Source organism: Sphaeramia orbicularis, chromosome 2 (assembly GCF_902148855.1).
Source record: "Sphaeramia orbicularis chromosome 2, fSphaOr1.1, whole genome shotgun sequence".
Lineage (NCBI taxonomy): Eukaryota > Metazoa > Chordata > Actinopteri > Kurtiformes > Apogonidae > Sphaeramia > Sphaeramia orbicularis.
The window spans coordinates 28,018,542-28,039,398 of NC_043958.1; the positions used below are offsets into that span (position 1 = coordinate 28,018,542).

The window sequence follows — 20,857 nt, forward strand, 5'->3', positions numbered from 1 at the left end:
TTTATGGACACTCCAACTATTTTGGAAATCTCCTTTGGTGTGACGAGTGCATTCAGCAAATCACACACTCTTTGACGTTTGCTTTCCTGATTACTCATATGGGCAAAAGTTTCTGAAAAGGTATGGATAATAGTGTTAGGTATGATTATGACATCAGTATATGTTTGGTTTCAAAACAATTGACGTAGTGCCTGCTGAGAAAAAACAACTACATGTTCATTGTAAATTTTGCTTCCCCACCCTGTATATAGAGGTAATTGATATACTGACATCAGCACATGCATAGACATAATGACATCAGCTGGATCGATGCCAAAATAAGCTACAATACGTGCGAGGGGTGGGGTTTGGTGTGCCTGGCACCACTTGTTTAAAACTGATTTGGTGTTAAAGGTGCGGTGCGATATCTTAGAAAAACAGTTCGAGTAAGCTACATTTTGAAAATACTCAATTCAAAAGTCCAGACCCCTTTCTTCAGACATCCCTCCAAAGCCACGCCTCCAGAGTACTGGCACACGCAATGCTTGTTCCCGTGGGTTCACGAGCACTGCACAGCAACAATTCGCTGACTGAGGCTCCGGCTCCGTCCCCGTACGGCCCCGCCTCGGGCTTTAACACCGGCTACGGCCCTGACGCTGGCTGAGGCTGAGGCTGAGGCTCCGGCTCCAACGCCGGCTACAGCACCGGCCCCAGCTCTCGGCTCGCGGATCCATGCATACCTCATTCAGTCTCCTCCAACACCTCCGCTCTTAAAGAACAGCCCCAGTTCATACCAATGTGAACGTTACATTTCCTTGTGATTTATGTTAGTGACAAACAGTTTGCCGGTGGACTTTCCATCCTACTATAACTAATATAGCCAAGCTCTGGCTCTGGCTTCATTTCCTGTACAAGCACTACAAGTTTCTGAGAACGCATGATTCACGCTCAAAGAGGGGTATATGCGGGGGGGGGGGGCAAATGGCATTTGAGTTTGATAGACATATCACCATTCAATCATTCCCAGCGGGTGCTCAAAATGATTGGATGGTGTTTTTTTAGTCCTGTCCATTCCACAGGTGACTGAATTTTTGTGTTTGAGCATTTAATTAATTAGTTGCAATCGGTGTGAAGGGGATTTTAAGCAATATAGTAAAAAATGCCCCAGGAAAACATCTCGGACCCCACCTTTAATGTCAGTGTTGATTTTAGCTTTTTGTTTGTTTGTTTTTTAACAGCATTAGACAAAACATTGTGGTGGGATGCTCACTGATATAATGCATTCTGTGGGCTCTCATCCCAACTTTAACCATCACAACTGAGTGGGTAACCTTGGCCTTTACCCCAAAAGCCAACACTGAGCAGCCATCTGAAGGTGTGGACTAGTTCAAATGTTCTTACAAACATCACACACACTCTTCCTCTCCATTTCATTTTCTTCCTCTGTTTTCTTTGTCTCAATTACCCCATGTCTCTCGCTCTCTCTTCCATGCACACATGCTTTGTTGCCATGGTGACCGGTCACAGCTTCCACACTGGTCACGTCAGTCCTACTGATTGACCGCTGCTCTGTCCCTACCCCCAGTCTTTCCTTTCCCTGTCCGTCTCCCTGTCGTTCTTGCCATTTGGACACATATTGAATGAACACCATCCATGGGGGGTTGAAAATAAGCTCCATGCAACACAGAGATGATAGAGACCAAGAAGGGGAGAGAGGTGTACAAACGAAAACAAAAGAAAGAAAAGAAAGAGAAACTGTGTGTAATAAAGACAGACGTTCTAGAGTCAAACACCTGTCTACATCCTGCACACATAAGAGCACATTTCTCCTGTAAAAATAGATTTTATTTGTGTGTTCTGTATTTCCAGGTTAAAATAAAAATCACTAATTGCTATCTTGTTATTTTCATAATACCTTGACTTTAAAGATGAACTTTGCCACACAAAAGTCTAAAATTGGCTAAATCCTGAATTGGATCACATATGAACACAGATCTCCAAATCTTTATGTCACAACATTTCCACACTTGTCACTTCTTGTTCCACAGAGACTACACAAAACACAGTGGAAACTCTTCCTCACAGGAACTGGAAAGCAGGAAATAACAGTCTGTCGCACCGTGTGAAAGCTGCAGTGACTGATAACCTACACTGTAGGAGATGAATACCATATATACAAAGTAAAATTCAGACAAAGTAAGGAATAGTACTGACTGTCCGTGATTCATACAGGTCTCTCCTTGAGTCATGCCAAGACTTTTTTTGTGTAGCTTTTAATTCAATCCATCCCAGTATTTTTGCAAAACATAGATTTTCTCTAGAAGCTGTCTTAATTTTGGGATTTCTTGATTTTTTCCCACTGGTTCAGAGCAAGTGATGATCACCTTCACAGGTTTTATGTATTTATTTAATTTATTTAACCTTTATTTAACCAGGTAGGTCAGTTGAGAACCAGTTCTCATTTATAACTAGAAGCACTCGGAGAGCACAGACCTCCACCAAGGCTGATCAGTGGCCCCCCCCCCGTGGGTCCCCCCACGCCAAGGAGGTTATGTTTTTGCCAGGGTTTGTTTGTTTGTTTGTCTGTCTGTTTGTCTGTCCATTAGTGTGCAACATAACTCAAAAAGTTATGTACAGATTTTGATGAAATTTTCAGGGTTTGTTGGAAATGGGATAAGGAAGAAATGATTAAATTTTGGTGGTGATCAGGGGTGGGGGGGCCCACGGGGAGGGGGTGCAGACCAGAAAATTTCATCCAAATCTGTCCATAACTTTTTGAGTTATGTTGCACACTAACGGACAGACAAACAAACAAACAAACAAACAAACAAACAAACAAACAAACAAACAAACAAACAAACAAACAAACAAACAAACAAACCCTGGCAAAAACATAACCTCCTTGGCGGAGGTAATAAACCTGAATATTTAAGAAAGTAAAAGTGAAGTTTTGGCTTTCCTAGAACAATATCTATGCAGACACTATTATTGGGCAACTATTAGTGTACAGAATTATGCAATTAAATGACAAACAATCCCCATCTCACTTCTTTGTTTTCATCTGTGAGAATAATACAACTCAAAATTTAAAAAATACAGATTTTTGACATAAAAAAACTGTAACCAATAGTGTTTACATGGGGTGAAGAAGGTGCCATGTCATTATTATTTCATCTTTACTGGTTAAGCCATGCCATGGAGTATGTGATGGAGTAATGTTGCTCATAAAAATTGTGCTCTTCTTGAAAAACACAGACTTTTTCCTGTATCACTGCTTATGAAGAAAGTGTCTTCTAAAAACTGACAGTAGGTTTGGGAGTTGTTTCTGAGTACATCTTGACCTAGGTGGACCCAAAAAGATCCAATTAGCTCTTCTTTAATAATACCACCCATAGCAGCGCCCCACCGTCACCTTGATGGCACCTGAGTTGAAGTGGAGCTCTTGTGATACTGATGCAGCCTTGGGCCCATTTAACTGGTCCATCAAGAGTTTCTCTGATCTGATCAGTCCATAAAACCTTTGAACAATATGTCTTCACATGTCTTGGCCCTGTCTTGATGTTTCAGATTATATGTTTTGTTCAGTGGAGGTCAGAGTTCAGCCTTTCTGTCCTTGAACATGTAGCTGAACATTGAACATCTCATACTTCTGGACACTCCAGGTAGGTTTTAGTTGTAGAATAAAGCGGTACTGGAGGACAATGGATTCCTGGGAACTTCCTGCGTGATTCTCCTTTAAACTTTTGCAGTAAATTGGCATCTTTTCAATTTTTTTCTAATTCTGTTCACTATTTACAACAAAACATGTAATAATCTGGTCATGTTTTTATAGTTTAGCTATTTCAGGAATGTTTCATCTATCTGAATTATATTTTACCACTTTTGACTTTTCATCATTAGTTACATCTCTAATGATAAAGCCTGTACATATTAATATAGGGTGGTAATCATTTTGGGCCACACCCTCTTATTATACTGACATACACCACCTGAGAATGATTTATTCCAATAATAAATTGAATTTATATAGTTTGGAGTTGGAAAATATACATAAAAATTATCATATGGTCTAAATACTCACTTACATAATAATTGGGTACATGGTATAAACTCATGCACAGTTGCCCAAATAGGTATTTACTGTCTGCAGCAGCCCTCTATCATCATCAGCAGCAGGGAACTAACAACCAGTGACTGTGTATGATGACATATCATTCTTATCATAGTGCAAATCACACTCTTTAAAGTATGCCCTTCATCATTTGGTCACTTCACATCCATCCACACAGATGCAGGACATCTGCTTGAAGCTCTCACTGACAAACATGGAGGAGAGGAAACAATAGGATGGTTAAAATATGAACATTAACTTATAATTTATTTCCATTCATTCTTTTTTAGAGTTTTTTTTTTCTGTTTTCAATCATTTCAGAGAGAAAGTGAACAATGACTAAAATGTCAGTCTGGTATAACTATAATAACAAAGGTGACATTCTCAATATTTTACATTATTTTAAATATTTTCAGTTACTTTGTTTTCCTCATGGTGTGTATCTGCCTCTCGTTGTGTCTTCCGTTTTAGTCATGTTGCTTTTTCTAAGTAATTTTTGGCTACGTCCAGACAACAATGCCTATGGTATTTTTCTTGTGTGGATTCTAAAAATTTCACGTCCATACACGTATTGTTTCAAGAAATATCTGCGTCCTGGTGGAAATGGGAAAACGATTAAAAATGGTGTAATACATATGCCACACCTATATGTGGCGCTGTACGCAAACACAGACAGATCCACAGGATACACTAAAATAACTGAAGAATGCAGTGAGCATGCACATGAGGTTACATCTGGGGTTTTCTTCTTCTGGTCACGTGGTACTATGGCACCATTGTTTCCTAAAAGTGGTGTTTTGCCTATCCATATGGCAACATGAGGACGGTGTTGAGAGATTTTTCTGCTCTGGGACCTGTTCTCCAAAACAAAAAAAACATTTCGGCACAAACAACGCTGGTGTCATATGGACGAAAGGCCGAAACAATATTAAACTTTTGCATACTGATATAATTTTGTTGTCGTGTTTGTTTTGTGTCTTTTACACCATTTTTGTCTTGTTATGTGTTATACATTTTGTCTTTATGCATCTTTTAATTAATCCAAATTTGATCTTTTGCCTTCTGAGTGAGAATACTTTCATTCACTAAATGATATGAATCTTCATTTTTTTCCACCAACCTTTAAGTTTTTACACAAGTAGTACATGCAGGGCATTCATTTGATCTGCCCTAATGTGTGTTAGGGTACAATGTATTCATACAGTATCTATTATTAAAGCACAGCTATGCAAGATTTTTTACCTTAATTAAACAGGTTCAAAGTAACTGTGGTGGTTAAATGGCTTGTTAGGGGGAGAATGCGTTGTTGCTGTTGTACTTGTAAGTATGGCTCAGATAAATTCTCTATACACTATGTATTTCAGTCGATTTGTGCTCTTGATGATTGCTGTGGGTTGTAACAGTGTTTACTCATTTATGAACTCATTTTATGAATAATGCCTGGATGCTCGCTAGCTAGCGCAGATGTTCGCATACTCACTAGGCAAAACAAGGCAGATTTATTTGTATAGCACAATTCATACACAGGGCAATTCACAGTGCTTTACATAAATGGAAAAGAGGCAGGTTAAAAATGCACAATTATAATTAAAACATAATCAATAAAACATAAATAATAATCAATTAAAACAAAGTAAAAGGTCAGAGTGCAGACAGAACCCTTTCAGTTGTTCTATGCACAGTTGAACAGCTGTTTTCAGCCTGGACTTAAACATTGTCACAGTAGAGGTCTGTCTCACATCATCAGGAAGACTGTTCCAGAGTTTAGCTGCATAGAACTGAAACACATAGAACTGAAACACATAGAACTGAAACGCAGCTTCACCCTGTTTAGTCCTGACTCTGGGCACCAGCAAAAGACCAGTCCCTGAGGTTCTCAGGGTCCGAGATGGTTCATATGGGACCAACATGTCAGAGATGTACTTTGGTGCTAGACCATGGAGAGACTTATAAACGAGCAGAGCTGTTTTAAAGTCTATTCTGAGCGACAGAAAGCCAGTGCAGAGATCTGAGCACAGGACTAATATGGTCGTACTTCCTGGTTCTAGTCAGGACTCCAGCAGCAGCGTTCTGGATGTACTGCAGCTGTCTTACAGCTCGTTTTGAGAGTCCAGTGAGAAGGCCGTTACTGTAGTCTAACCTGCTAGAGATAAATGCATGGATACGTCTCTCTAAATCTGGTTTAGACAGTAAACCTTTGATTCTGGCAATGTTTTGGAGATGGTAAAAGGCTGATGATGGAATTGATTTAATGTGGCTGTTAAAGCTTAGGTCTGAGTCCATTATTACGCCTAGATTTCTAACCTGGTTTTTAGCTTTTAGAGTAACAGTTTCCAGATGACTGCTGACACTTTCTCTGGGTTTTTGTGGGCCAAAGACAACGACTTCAGTCTTGTCTGAATTTAGCTGGAGAAAGTTGTTTTGCATCCACACAGTGATCTGTTGGAGGCAGTCACAGAATGAGTCCACAGGCCCATGTTCACCTGCTGTCAGCGAGATGTAAACCTGAGTGTCGTCTGCATAGTTATGGTAGGACACGTTATTACTGTGTATTAACTGGCCCAGGGCAACTCACTAGTAATCCTGCTTGTTTGTGTCACGTAGGTGTTTGTTTGTTCAGTTTACTAGTTCGTCCTTTGTCTCTGCCTCAGGAGTGCATTTTTATTACTAGCCACAGAATTTTGTTAGTTAAATCTAGTTTTTGTCACATGTATATAGTTCATTATATGACCCATGTCTAATTAGTTTCACCTGAATAGTGACTGGCATAACAACTGGCCTGGACACTTAAGTGCCTCGCTCAACATTAGTGACTTTCTTCTATCTCAAAGTCTTGTAAAACGCCCCAAAAACTGGTCATTCCATGACCAGAACATTTGGTAGTGTCATTTCCATCAGACTTTTACATTAGACTGCTCTGTAATGTAAAAGGGAAACCGATTTTGTGGAAAACAAACCAACATGGTTGGGGGGGGGGGTTAGGTGTGGGTTTCACCACAGTGAATATGTACTTCCAAACTGTAGGGGGAGCTCTATTGAGAAAAATGCTACAAAAACAGCAAGAAAGCTTTAATGTGTGATCCTGTGATGAATTGCCCTGTGACTACACAGCAAAACATAAGAAACAAATTCACTTTATTAAAAAACATATTTTACGCTTGAAACCTGACTAAATGTATCCTGCTTCTTATACAGTCAAACCAACAGTGATGTGTGTACAACAACACACATTCACAGCTACACATCTGGACAGGGTTGTATAAATAGCTCAGGTCAGAGCTAAGTGCTGAGCCGGGGGAGTTTAGAGTCACTTGTGCTTCAATAACTCACACACAGTCCCCCTAAATCTAATGAATGCCTACAAGTAATGAATTAGAGCACACTCACACACACTTCAGTCGCTGTTTCTCAGTAAACACTCCAAAAACTCAACACACTCAATAATGAAAACCCAGTTCACACACACTCTGGCCTTTCCTGTCTTCAGAAAACTAATCAAAAACGTACATGCACACTGATGCACGTGAAAGTCTGTGGAGGTAAGTGTCCTTGATCCAGCAGCAGGATTAAAACAGAGAATGTGGTCGGGGGGTGGGGGGGGGATTTACTGGTGACAGAATGCCTTCCCTAATCCGCTGTATTACCACACGCCTCATTCTGCAGCTGGAGTCCGGCTGCACTGGTCGCCTTCCTCTGCAGCCATGTTTCCACCCAGCTGTCCAGAAAATGTACACTCAGCAGCCTGCTGTCAAAATAAAACACTAATTACACAGCAAAAACACTGAAAAAGCCTTGTTTCCATCATAAAAATCATCTAATTGTAGGATAATACATTCTGTGTTTTTCTTGGGAAGATTTTTTCAGGTAATATGAAGATTTACACAAAAACAAACTAAAATATCCCAGAAGAACAAGGTTGTTTTCATTCTTTTAACTCATAAAGACCCAGTGCTACTTTTGTGGCAGTTCCTAAATGGATTTTTCTCTATATTTAATCTTTCTTAAGTGATTTATCACCATTGATTGCAATATTATCCTCTTCAGTTTGCATTTTTTTTCTTTTGTAAATTAGATATTTTCCTATATTTAAAGGGGTTATATTTAGCTAAACCCACTTTTATTAGTCTTTGGTACTTTTATTTGTGTATTTGGACCCTAATCGTTCAAAAAGTTAGAATTTGAGCCCTCCAGGTGCTGCAAAGCTATCTTCATATTCATTCCGGCAAAAATCAAGTGGATTTCTACAACCCGTTTCAATTCCTTCTTAATTTGTTATGTTTTATAACTAGTTAGGTCACGACATTTCTCCAAGTACCCCACAACTGTTTATCAGCAGCAGTGGCTGTAGTAAAAACTGAATGTCCAAACTTCAAGTCGATAACCTAAAATGTTCAGTTGTTGGTTGTATTAATGAACACAAGTGGCTGAACGGGACAGAAAGCACTGTCAGCAACCTGGAGGGGGTGGGGTGTGAAGTGGCTCATTTGCATTTAAAGGGCCAGTGCTCAAAACCACCTTTCTGGTGTCCTTAGTCAGAAATAGGGTTGAAGATGGACCTGTGGAGTTGAATTAATGAAGAATTCAGACCCAAGTATAGCATTTACAGTTTATGTAGACCACAGGGAAATGTTTTAAGATGCCATTTCCATTTAAAAAAGCAAAATATTACTCCATTAATTCACTGATCATGTAGATGTTTATCAAAGCTCAGATTAAAGTTGAGGGTTATTATATCAGAAACAGAGAAAAGTGAAGAAAAAGTGACTTTTTCAGCAAAGATATCACTAAGTGAACATAAAAATAAGTGTGTCCATCCACTGTCATTGATCCAACTCCATTGGTTTTACTGGTGAACCAGTATTATAGAAGATGACTGTTTCCATGTTCACTATGGAGCCTCTGAACGTCCAAATGGGTCATATCTGATCATGAAAAGATGACAAACTGCATTTTCCATCAATTATTTACATGTATTGACAGGATTAGTGGATCAACAGGTATTAAACATTTTAGATCAGTAGATGCTTTTGGTCGCCAGTGGCTGTTTGGGTCTTTATGGGTTAAGAGGGAAACCACTTCCACAACTTCTTAAATGAAGAATATTTACATTTTTGTCTTAATTCTAGTTTCCTCTAATAGTAATAATAATAATACTAATAATGATAATTATAAAAAGAAGAAGAAGGAGAAGAAATCAGAGTAAATGATGATGTTCCATGGCTTCCACTCAATTATGACACTGTATTTTTCTCTTAATAGAAGCACCATTTTGTTCCCGATACTTCTTTGCAAGTTTTCTTTTTCTGTCTTCATTCATTCATTCATTCATTCATTCATTATATGAACCCACTTTATCCTCACTAGGGTCACGGGGGTCGCTTGGAGCCTATCCCAGCTACTTACGGGCGAAGGCGGGGTACACCCTGGACATTTCGCCAGTTCATCGCAGTTCATCTTTTTCTATCTTTTCTACTTCAAATGAGATTTAAAAAAAAAAAAGACTGCCTGATTGAAACTAATCTTCAAAGTCATCAATTAATATGCGGCTGACTTTTTAATAAATCAGTTTCCTATTCACCTCTACACTAAATAAAGAAGTTACTGGCACTTTTTGCCAACGTTAAATAAAAAATTGCTTTTCCAGATTGGGGGTCAGTTTTATGTGTAATGTTTTGGAAGTAGAATATCTTTCACCTACACGTAAATGTGGTATTTGGCCTGAATCAGAAATCAAAATAAACTAGAAGCACTTGGAGAGCGCAGACCTCTGCCAAGGCTGATCAGTGGCCCCCCCGTGGGCCCCCCCATGCCAAGGAGGTTATGTTTTTGCCAGGGTTTGTCTGTCTGTCTGTTTGTCTGTCCGTTAGTGTGCAACATAACTCAAAAAGTTATGGACAGATTTTGATGAAATTTTCTGGTCTGCACCCCCCCCCCCCCCTCGTGGGCCCCCCCCACCCCCGATCACCACCAAAATTTAATCATTTCTTCCTTATCCCATTTCCAACAAACCCTGAAAATTTCATCAAAATCTGTCCATAACTTTTTGAGTTATGTTGCACACTAACGGACAGACAAACAAACAAACAAACAAACAAACAAACAAACCCTGGCAAAAACATAACCTCCTTGGCGGAGGTAATGAATACGTTTTTGCTGAATCCAGTATTTTGGCCATCTTTAGTTATTGTTGTGATGGTAAAACCCACTTTACTTTCTCTAACTGGTGTGATTGATGTGGCCACACAGAGAAGCTAAACTAATTAGAACCTACACGACCAACAGTATCTCAGTAATACATGACCCATGGCATCCGTTCTAGCAGCTACAATTTCATTTAATTTATATTTGGCATTCAGTTCTGCATTCAAGGTTAACCGATAAGCCTGAGCTATTAATACCTGACCTTTAACGAAACCTCAGCTCTCCATTTTCCCATCACCCCTCACTCTCTTTAACACCGCCCCCTCTCCTCCTCCTGCTTTCCTCTGTGTTTGCCGTTTCACATGAACTGAGTGAGACGACCCCTGACCTCTACAAGGAGGCGTTTTACAGCTAAACGTTCCACATTAGCTATGCACCCAAACCTCGCACCAGTCACCGCTCAGGACAAAACGCCTTTCAGTTAAGCGAGAGAGGGAGCTGCGACGTTACACAACCTCAAAGTTTACTTACTGGACGAGTAGTCCCAGGTTTAGGTTAGAAATGTACAGAGCTGACACTGAAACCAACTCAAATAATTCAGTGTATATTCGCTCTGTTAGTTCAGCTGCCCTAAAGTCTTCCTTTTGATAATATGAAGTGCTTATGATATAAATGTAATATAGTAATATACTTATAATATGAAGTGTTGTCAATATTATTAAGATGCCAGGCAGATGTTACAGAACAATTAGGACAAGGTCAAACAGAATCAAAAACAGTTTGTATCCAACTGCAGTCACCACACTCAATACTGAAAAACACATTTTATGTGCAATATGTTTCATAAGAGATCAGAGCAATAACAGAATGTATGCTTGTGTGTGAGTGTTGGGTTTCTGCTTGTTTTATACCTGCATATTTTTAGCTGCTTTTATTTGTGAGTTTTATATTAATTTTATATATGATGTACAGATTGGATGGCACTTGTACTTGTTACAGTGACAATGAACACATTCTATTCTATTCTATTCTATTATATTCTATTCTATTCTATGTTTGTTTCCAGATCAGAACTAGAAAACCATTCAGCATTTTTCCAGTAAGCTACTTGAGGAACAAGTACCACTTTTCCATTTTATTGGTGCCTCCGGTGGCTGTTGATTGGACATCAAGAAAAAAGTTGACACACTGTATGTTTTGTTACTATTTAATAGCAATGAATCCTTCTTTTTAGTATCGTGCAATTGCAATTGTTGTGACTTGGTCTTTAGGGAAAATACATGGACTAGTGAATGCAGGGGTTGTGTTTATTTTATTCCCCATTTCTGCAATTAGATGATCCTAAATCCTCCTAAATCTGGACCATTAAATTGTAGTCTTTAGGGATTATATAATGTTGTAACTATGATTGTGATTTGATTAATTGCGCAGCCCAACTGCCTAGTAACTGCAAATGAAAATTAGCTCATGGTTCAGAGTGCACCACTTGGCAAAAAAGGTCTATTTGGGTTTGTCAAGAATACTGCAGATTACTGATCATTTCAGTATTTATTCAACTCAAATATATAAGTATAAACTAGTACGAAAAAGATAATAGTTATAGATAGATAGATAGATAGATAGATAGATAGATAGATAGATAGATAGATAGATCGATTGAGCGATCGATCGATCGATCGATCGATAGATAGATACGAATATAAAATCCCAACACTGACATTGTGATTCAACTAATTGTGCTTCGTTAACAGTAGATAAATCCAGTTCAATGCATGTCATTTAAGAATAATGTCTTTTTTGTGTCTTATTTGGACAAATGAATGAACTAATTAAATGATGTAACTTGGTTCAGTCCCTTGGTTAACCTTCCTAAATCTTTGCAGGAATGTCAGCTGTTTGTGTAACTGTGTCAGGTTTGTAGGCTCTTTTCACACAAACCTGCCTTTCACAAGATTTCTGTTGGATCAGTATTTTGTGAAATCACTCCAAAACATTTACTGTGTCGTTCTTAAACCTATCTCTGAAAAACAGCCTTAAGCATTTGGTCATGTTGTATCAGGGTTTAGGATCGTCGTCCTGCTCAAAGATCCTTAGTTTAATCTTCCTCCAGTGGTGGTTATTTTTATTTTAAGAACTTTATTCTAATTTTCTAACAAACACTGACACCCCCACAAATCCTTTTTTTTTTGGGGGCTCATTATGAGTTTTATTAAGTCTTGAATACCTAGAATGAATTTTTCTAAACATTTAACAGGAGCTTAAATGACTGACTTGATTAACACATTTAACCTCAACTGTATAACATACAACGTTTGCTACGACAGAGAGGATCCATACTTAGATTTTTTAAAGAGTACTGAAGAAATGGTATATTTTTTCTCGGAGTAACATGTACTCCAGCACAGGAAATCTCTTTCTGTTCCACATTAAGATGACATAACACACAGTTAAATACTGCTAATGCAATTACACTGCAACAGTCTTTAAATTAAATTGCACTGCAGCTCTGAGAGACGGAAGGAAGTGACAACACTGAGAAGACAATCAGACCTCATGGGAGCTCATACAGAGCATGTCATCGCTCATTGTCCAGTTTATCTGCATGTTTTACCACTATTTAACCTTGTGACACTGTGAAACATTTCTACACATCTGGTTTGGAGAAAATGTTATGTTTAGTTTCAGAGGGAGGAGCTGGTTGGTGGAAATGGGGCTCCACCAAAGGACGGATCTATACACTCACAGGTAGGGTCGGCCCTCCACACAGAAATACTTTCACATACTGTGGAGATGGAGAGTAGAAGTGATAGAGTGTGTAGACCGGACGGCAGCACTGACTCATCACTGCCCCATGGCTCCGACGTCTCTGGCTCAGTGGGTGAGTGTGTGGTCATTTGAGCTGGGTTTCATTTTGCTGTGTGAGACAATGAGCTGTGATGTCGTAGGTGAGCTGCAACAGTGCAAAGCAGGGCTGGGAAATTTACCAGATCAATTCACATAATCCAGTATTTGCTTTATACGACTTATGGAAAGAGAAAAAACACAACACACCTAAATTGTAAAATTAACATTAATCCATAAAGATCCAAACTGCCGCCGACAACCAAACTCATGTAGCCATCTAAAATGTTTAAAACCTGTTGATCCACTAATCCTATCAATACATGTAAATAATTGGTGTAAAATACAATTTGTCATCTTTTCATGGTTATCAGATATGACCCATTTGGACGTTCAGAGGCTCTGTAGTGAACATGGAAAACACCATCATCTTCTGCAACACTAATTCACCAGTAAAACCCATGGAGTTGGATCAATGACAGTGGATGAAGATACTTGTTTTATGTTCAATTAATGATATACTATGTTAAAAAAGTAACTTTTCCCTAATTTTTTCTCTTTTGTGATATAATAACCATTGGATTTTCTTTTGAATCTGTGGGATCAGTGAATTAAAAATGGGGAAAAATACATGATTTATATTGAAAAAATACAAAATACAAAGGATAATATTATAAAAAATGGTGAAAAATCACATAAGAAAGGTGAAATGTGAGAACTGCCGCAAAAGTAGTACTGGGTCTTTATGAGTTAATGCTTCCTGCAACCTCATGATGCCACTGAAACTGTCTCTTCCTCTGGCGGCACTTCATTTTTATTTAACATAATGTTAATTTTCTGACAAATAATGAACAGTGACACCCCCACAAGCGCAACTTTTGGCTTATTGTTACAATTTTTATTAAAGACCTAGAACTTTTTTCTGGCACCTTCCAAATACATTTTTCTCAACTTTAACCTTTCTTTGGTGATTTATCACCATTTGTTAGAATATTATCCTCTGCAATTTTCATTTTTTGGTGTAAAGCAGGTATTTTTCTATATTTACATTACTGACAATGTAGATGATCACAGAAAGCTCAAAGTAACTTGATCGTAACTCGAACAAAACAGAAAAGACTGAAGCAAAACAGATGTTTTCAGCAAAATATATCACTGACTGAACATAAAAACATACGATGACAGTGTTTCTATGTTCACTGTGGACCTTCTGAACATCCAAATGCATGTCACCTGACACTGATGAAAAGCTGAGAAACAGCATTTTACCTGAATTATTTACATGTATTGATCAGATTAGTGGATCAAAAGTCATTGAACGTTTTAAATCATTAGATGCTTTTGGTCGCTGGTGGGTATTTAGGGCTTTGAGGGTGCCTTCCTATTAGAATTAATGACATTCTTGTACTTCTTACACACTGTACATGAAATCTGAAAAAGTCGCTTTGTATTCAGTTTATCCAGAAAATACCAGATTTTCACTGAAAAAAAAAATTGCAGAGGATGATAAACTTAGAAAGGGTGAAATGGGAAAAAATATTTGGAAATCACCACAAAAATTTTTCAAGGTATTAAAGGGTTAAATTAATCAGCAGCTATCTCGGCTGGTGAGGATGCATCCAATCCACATGCACTAATCGGTAATTGTTTAAGCAAAAACTAAAAATGGTCTTAAGTGTGTTGTCTGTATTTTTCCTCAAAAGGTTGTAAACGGTTATACAGTGAAAAACATCATGCAATCGTCTTGGGCTTTATTAAAACCAAAGCATTATTATTATTTCATAATTATTTTTTTAGAGGAAACAACTGATCAATTAATCAAGAGAATAAAAGATCAGGCATCAAAATAATCATTTGTTGCCACCCTAATGGTATTATGTTCTCTCATGTGATGGGAAATGTCTCTGAAGCAAAACAATAAAAGGAGACTCAGCACAGTGTAAATACTACTATAACTATTACCTAACTGAATACGTCAAGTAAAGGGTGATATTTGGTCCTGGGTGAAAACAGAAGAGCCTCGTGGTTATTTGCAGTTTTAAATATTGTGAAAAAAATATAGGGACACAACAAGACAAAAATGACTAAAAAGATGCAATGAGACAAAAAGCAATATGGAAAATGACATAAAAGATGAGACATTTAAGACAAAACAAACTGCAAAAAGTGAACAATATATGTATGAATAATAAAATTCATTAAGAGATAAGATCGCACTGCTCAGTCACGGCATATTTTCTGCTATAATACAATAACTGAAGTCTTCTCTCCGTCTGCATCTAAAGTAAGTTGCTCCAGCAGCAGCTTCAAGTCTGCAGGTTATTTATAAATGGTGAGACTTTGTGACTAAATATACACACAACCCAGTGAAAACAGACCCAGGCACTGACATCAATACACTGTGAGCCAGTGATGCTGGTAAATGCACAGGTGCTGTGTTCTTAAGAGGTTTGTACATGTACAAAACCTTCGACTTTGTTTTGGTGCTACTTCATCCTAAACACGAAGGAATGGGAGGCAGGAGTGGGCGCACATTCACAAGTGTTTCCTATAAAAACGAGAATGTTTGTGGGCTTGAACAGGAAGAGCTTTTCATGCTTCCGACTTTTCTCAGCGAAAACAAAATACTGCTGATATTCGTCTTTTTCCAGACGAGGCACGGTCATGACCGGGGTAGTGGCAGGTTGCATTACTGAATTATCATGTATCAAAACTTAGGAAGGACCTAACAACTCCAAATTACAGCAGAAAAACGCAAACCTGAAAATTAGGGTCTTACTGAATCAAGTGGAAGTCTGTGCAAAAGCAGAGTGCTGTGACAGGACCATGAAGTGATCACACAGAGTCCTGAAATAGCTGTAGCGTGATTGCAGAACAATGAGGCAGAACCGTCAGAGGCGACAGCTTCCTGTCCCCAACACACCCATCACATTCCTCTGTGCCAATTTGTGTGTGTTTGTGTTTCAGTGCATTCTTGGTCTTTTGTGCCGACCAAAGCACCCAATCCGACGTGACAGCGGCTAAGGACAATTTAGTGCCACAGAAAGGAAGAAAAGAATCCTGCACTGACACTACTTTAATCCAATGCAAGACAAGACACTGGATCCAACTCTGACACTGCTTTGGGAAAATAGTTAAGACAACCGTCGTTAATTAGATCTAAAAATGATGTTGATGTTGTGTTTGCAAGAACCTGAGCAAGGCCTTCAGTACAGCCGTCAAAAGTGGATCAATCTAAAAGGATCTGCTCTTCATTTACTGGTTGGTTCCTGTTTTTTTCCAGGTTCTTTGAATCATGCACACTGTCTTCTGTATTGTTCTTAATGTTAATATGGCAGATTTACCTACTGGTGTCCTCAGCGCCGCACCCCCCCTTGTCTGTACATGTAAAATGGTGTAAATAACATAAGTGCTCTTGCCGGGATTCTAACCCCAGACTTCCACATAATAGACTGTAGCATTACCTACTCAGCTATCCATCCACATGTACGGCCAGGTGCAAATTTATACACCCTAAGGCTCGACTGTCTTTTGTATTGGAGGGGGGGGTCTACCGTGCATGCACCATTTATGATGAGAGTCTATATGATAAATCTAAAAAGCAGCATTTGGGTCTGCATGAAAAACAAACGGGCAGCCACAGAAGGTATGGAATGTATTAATACACAGTGGGAACTATAGAATTACAGGGACTGAATATTAAACATCTTGGAGTTGCCGTGGAACACAGCCAGTGATTGAGTGAATCACACACAGCTGTCAAACATAAGCCTATACATCTACTGAATCCTGTTGCTTCTAATTTTAAATTATTTGGAATGTAATGGGATTCAAAGCTATAACTGAGCCCAACCTTTTAAAAGTCAACACTTTACTTTGGTTCCAAAAGCGATCGCATAAGTGAGGTTCAACTGTATACATTAGACCATTATATGATAGTAAAAAAAATACAGTTTTATATGATTTGAAGGATTTATAATGTTAATTTCGCTTCACCCCCCTTGAACCCCACTGGGCCTCTGACCCTGGACCTCACCATTCTCCTGTCCCCCCTCCCCCACTTTCCATTTTTTCCTGCTGTTATATATTTACTTAATCTCCGCTCAAATGGAAACGAGATGGCTCGTTCTTTAGATACTAAACAGCAAAACATGTTTACCACAGTGACAACACAAAAAATAATCAGTATTTTACAGGTAAAAATGGTTCCACACTTTGCTTCCTGCCATGCCACATCATGAAATTTGTCAAAAAAAAACAAAAACAAAAACAAATTGACACTAATACCCTCTAACCAGAGATGATCAGCCTAACCCATTTAAACCCAGTTTGGTTCTGTATAGGTGTCTTGTGGTTCTCTGTCCTGATGTCCCTGAACTACTTCTGTCTCACGTCACCACCTGCTCATTAAGCCCCTCCCCCTCCTCTTCACTGTCCTTTCAGTCTCTTTACAACATTGTGGGACATCATGCAGTGGATGGAGACCCGCAATGGGGTAAAGTTACACTTAAATGGTATTCAATAAGCCTTTTTATGCATTTGGTATATTCCATGTATGATAGTAGTGCTGGGCAAGACACCAGATGAACCAGTTTACCCATTTAATGTAAGCAATGGATTTTTGTATAATGATAAATTGTAGCGTAGCTGAAATAACAACTGTAACTGTGTCATTCCGGCACTTATAACATCATAACACAACAGGCAATACATTAAAATACATTAAAAATCCCTAATATATATATATATATATATATATATATATATATATATATATGTGTGTGTGTGTGTGTGTGTGTGTGTGTATATCTATATCTATATCTATCTATCTATATCTATATCTATATATATATATATATATATAATTCTTAAGGCTGTGGCTGTAAAAATATTCACATTGTGCGATTTTGTGCATAGTTATTACTGCTGTACTGCTTTTACTGCTGTTTAATTTTTCTGTAGAAGGCAAAACCTTCATTATTTATCTACAGAATAAACCACAAAGCCTCATGAATTAAAAAAATACTGCCCAGCACTAAATCATATCTGATGACATACAGCCAGGAGTCCTGTTATAGTCATATTGATTGTCTCTGAGATATCAATTACTTGACTTGACAAAATATCCTCCAACAAAACATACTGTACATCCTGTTTTCAGCAGGAGAGATTCTGGTCTGTTTTGACCAATTTAAGTCCTGTCTCTTTCTTTCTCTCTTATGTTCTGAAGGCTTACATAGGGCTGTCCATGCCTTTTTTTAGTGGATTTTTATAATGCACTTTACTCAGGCTTTCCTCTGTTGCCTTCGCTTGGATCAAATTCTGCAGCTGGGATTATGACCGGTTGAAGAAAATGAGATTACAGAACTCGTTTCAACCCTGAATTGGCCAGTTGTTCACTGTTGGATTGATTTTACAGTTTTACTGACTTTTAAGGCTTTACATGACCAGTACCCTAATTATATCAAGGTTGTATTGGCCCCAAAGGAGCCTGGGAGTCCTCTTAGATCAGCTGGGCTTTCGTAAATCCTGCGATCTAAGGGGTGACTAAGGGCTACACATCTTTTGTGGTGCAGGATCCAAACTCTGGGATGATAAACAGCTGATATTAGGTCTACTAAAATTATCCCTCTTCAACTCAATGGGAATTTTTTTCATCTATTACTTTAATTGTGCCATTATTTTTATTATTGTTTTATTACAAGGGCATAAGTCTGCATGTGGATGGCATGGACACATATTTGTGTTATCATGTTTGCAGTAATATATCATTATATTGTGATACCCACATTTCTTTCGTCTTTAATGTTTATTTAGTTCAGATTCCAAGTTTGAAACACTCACTTGCTCACAAATTTATGTCATTCTACAAACCTTTTATAATCAATATTGTTTGTAATATTCTACCAAAAGACTTGTCTGTGAAGTGTTTGTCATGTAAAACCACAAAAAACTCTTTCAGGGAGTGCAATCTAGTGAGATAATAAACAAAATAAAACCTAAATTCTCTAAGACTGAGACTTTCCAAATTATTTAACACAATAAATAAACATCAAGGTTCACTCAGGATACACAGTTTAACCTATGAGAAAGGATTTGACATTTGCTGCAATAAATGTATGACTAGTCCTACCATGATCACATTTTTAACCCCAGTTGATGTCAAGAATACAGTGTTTATACAACTATTATTATTCATCTAACAGTAATCAGGCCAGGGGTAAAAAAAAATCACAGCCTCATTTTTACTTTTATGCAAAACAAGAGCAGTAGACTGATGTGCACAACAATGTCATATGTCCCCCTTGGTCTGCACTCTCTGCTGTGTTTGTTCTACAGATTCCCAGTCAGGGTCAGGTCCTGGATGAAGCTATTAGAGAGGAAATAGGAGATGAGCTCCAGACTGCTGCCCTGTTATTCTGGGACTGATCTGATTGTGTGTGAGCACATTACAGCTCAGATCTGATTTACCCACATTCTCTGACAGTGTTTATGCAGACTCAGACCACTGTCAGGATGGTTGACTCTTCCTTTTTTACTCCGATACCTCTTTATTTTTGCATCACTTGAGGATGCAGGAGTAGGTTTGTATATGGGCTTTATTGTGGCTTCTCTTGGGCCTGTATTTGCCACTGAATCATGGATGACTTCACCATCTCTCAGCATCAGCCCTTTTGGAGCATCAGTACATGGAGTGATGCTGATGCTGCCGTTTATTATTACACTAGTAGAAAACCGTCCATTTCTGCAAAACACTGCTTCTGGTTTGATATCAAAACAAACCCGTGGCGTGGAACAAATGACCCCAGTGTGTGCTAAACGGGACACCGAGCTTACCTTTGCTACACGGTTTAATCGTCGTGTGCAGCCCCGTCAAAGCCCCGAACAAGCCGCTTCTTAATCATGGACGACGGACATCCGCACGGCCCGGACACCACCGAGCCTTCATACGTTCCCAAGCCGCGTCAGGCGCACCAAAGCCCGCACGCCGCGCCGCTACACCTCGGTGTCCCAACCTCCGGTCCGACCCGAATCCAACCGTGATCAAAACTGATTTTTGCCCGTGTTTAAGTCAAAACCACGACTGGGAGTCCATCCTCTTCTCGGTGCTGCCAATACGGGTAGAAAGACGCGTTCATTTCTTATTTATTTGCCTGAACCGCCTCACATCCGCCTCCCTGTTTCCGCCGCTCCACGCACTTTATTCCCATTTTCATCACGCGTGGCTCCGGCCGGAGTGAAACAAACCCGATCCACTTCTAGTTCAATACTGACATGTTGCCATTAGAAGTGCTGGTTAGGAACTTTTTAAGCCAGGCATTGTTGTGGGAGTCCACACAGACCGAGCTCACCATCAAAATAACTGGTTAAACGCCTCCCACCAGCCCCGTGGAGCACTGGTGTACAAAATAAGGTCCAGGGGCCACTATGGGGCACCGAGGAGGCTCCAGCAGGTCCACAGCAAAAACAAGCCTCTGACTAGCCTTAGGTTGACCTGAAATGACTCCAATCAGGCGTGTTTGTTGTCCGAGTTGTTATTTCAGGCTCTCTGGATTGAACCACATCACAGGGGTAGGGGTGGGGGTCTTCTCTGGGTACCATGGAAGTGCCCTGGCCTAGATACAGAGGAGTGACCCAGAGGAGGAAAGATGATGAAAGCAGACGGTTAGGATAGGATAGGAGAGAAGAGGAGAGGGATTTGGCAAATAATCCCACTGCTTTAATCCCAGCAACAACAAAAAGAAGTCTGTCAGTCTTAAAAAAAAAAAAAAAAAAAACAGACAC

The 20,857-nt window shown here is 39.0% G+C and overlaps 1 protein-coding gene across 1 annotated transcript in view; it reads right to left on the minus strand.

The window, feature by feature from the left end:
- Window positions 1-20,810, minus strand: part of hecw2b (HECT, C2 and WW domain containing E3 ubiquitin protein ligase 2b) — a 63,584-nt gene extending 42,774 nt beyond the window's left edge. Inside the window, exon 1 of the mRNA XM_030154707.1 lies at window positions 19,910-20,810. The gene's annotated coding sequence lies outside the window, so the exon portion shown is untranslated. The remainder of the gene's footprint in view (window positions 1-19,909) is intronic.
- Window positions 20,811-20,857: the final 47 nt, after the last annotated feature.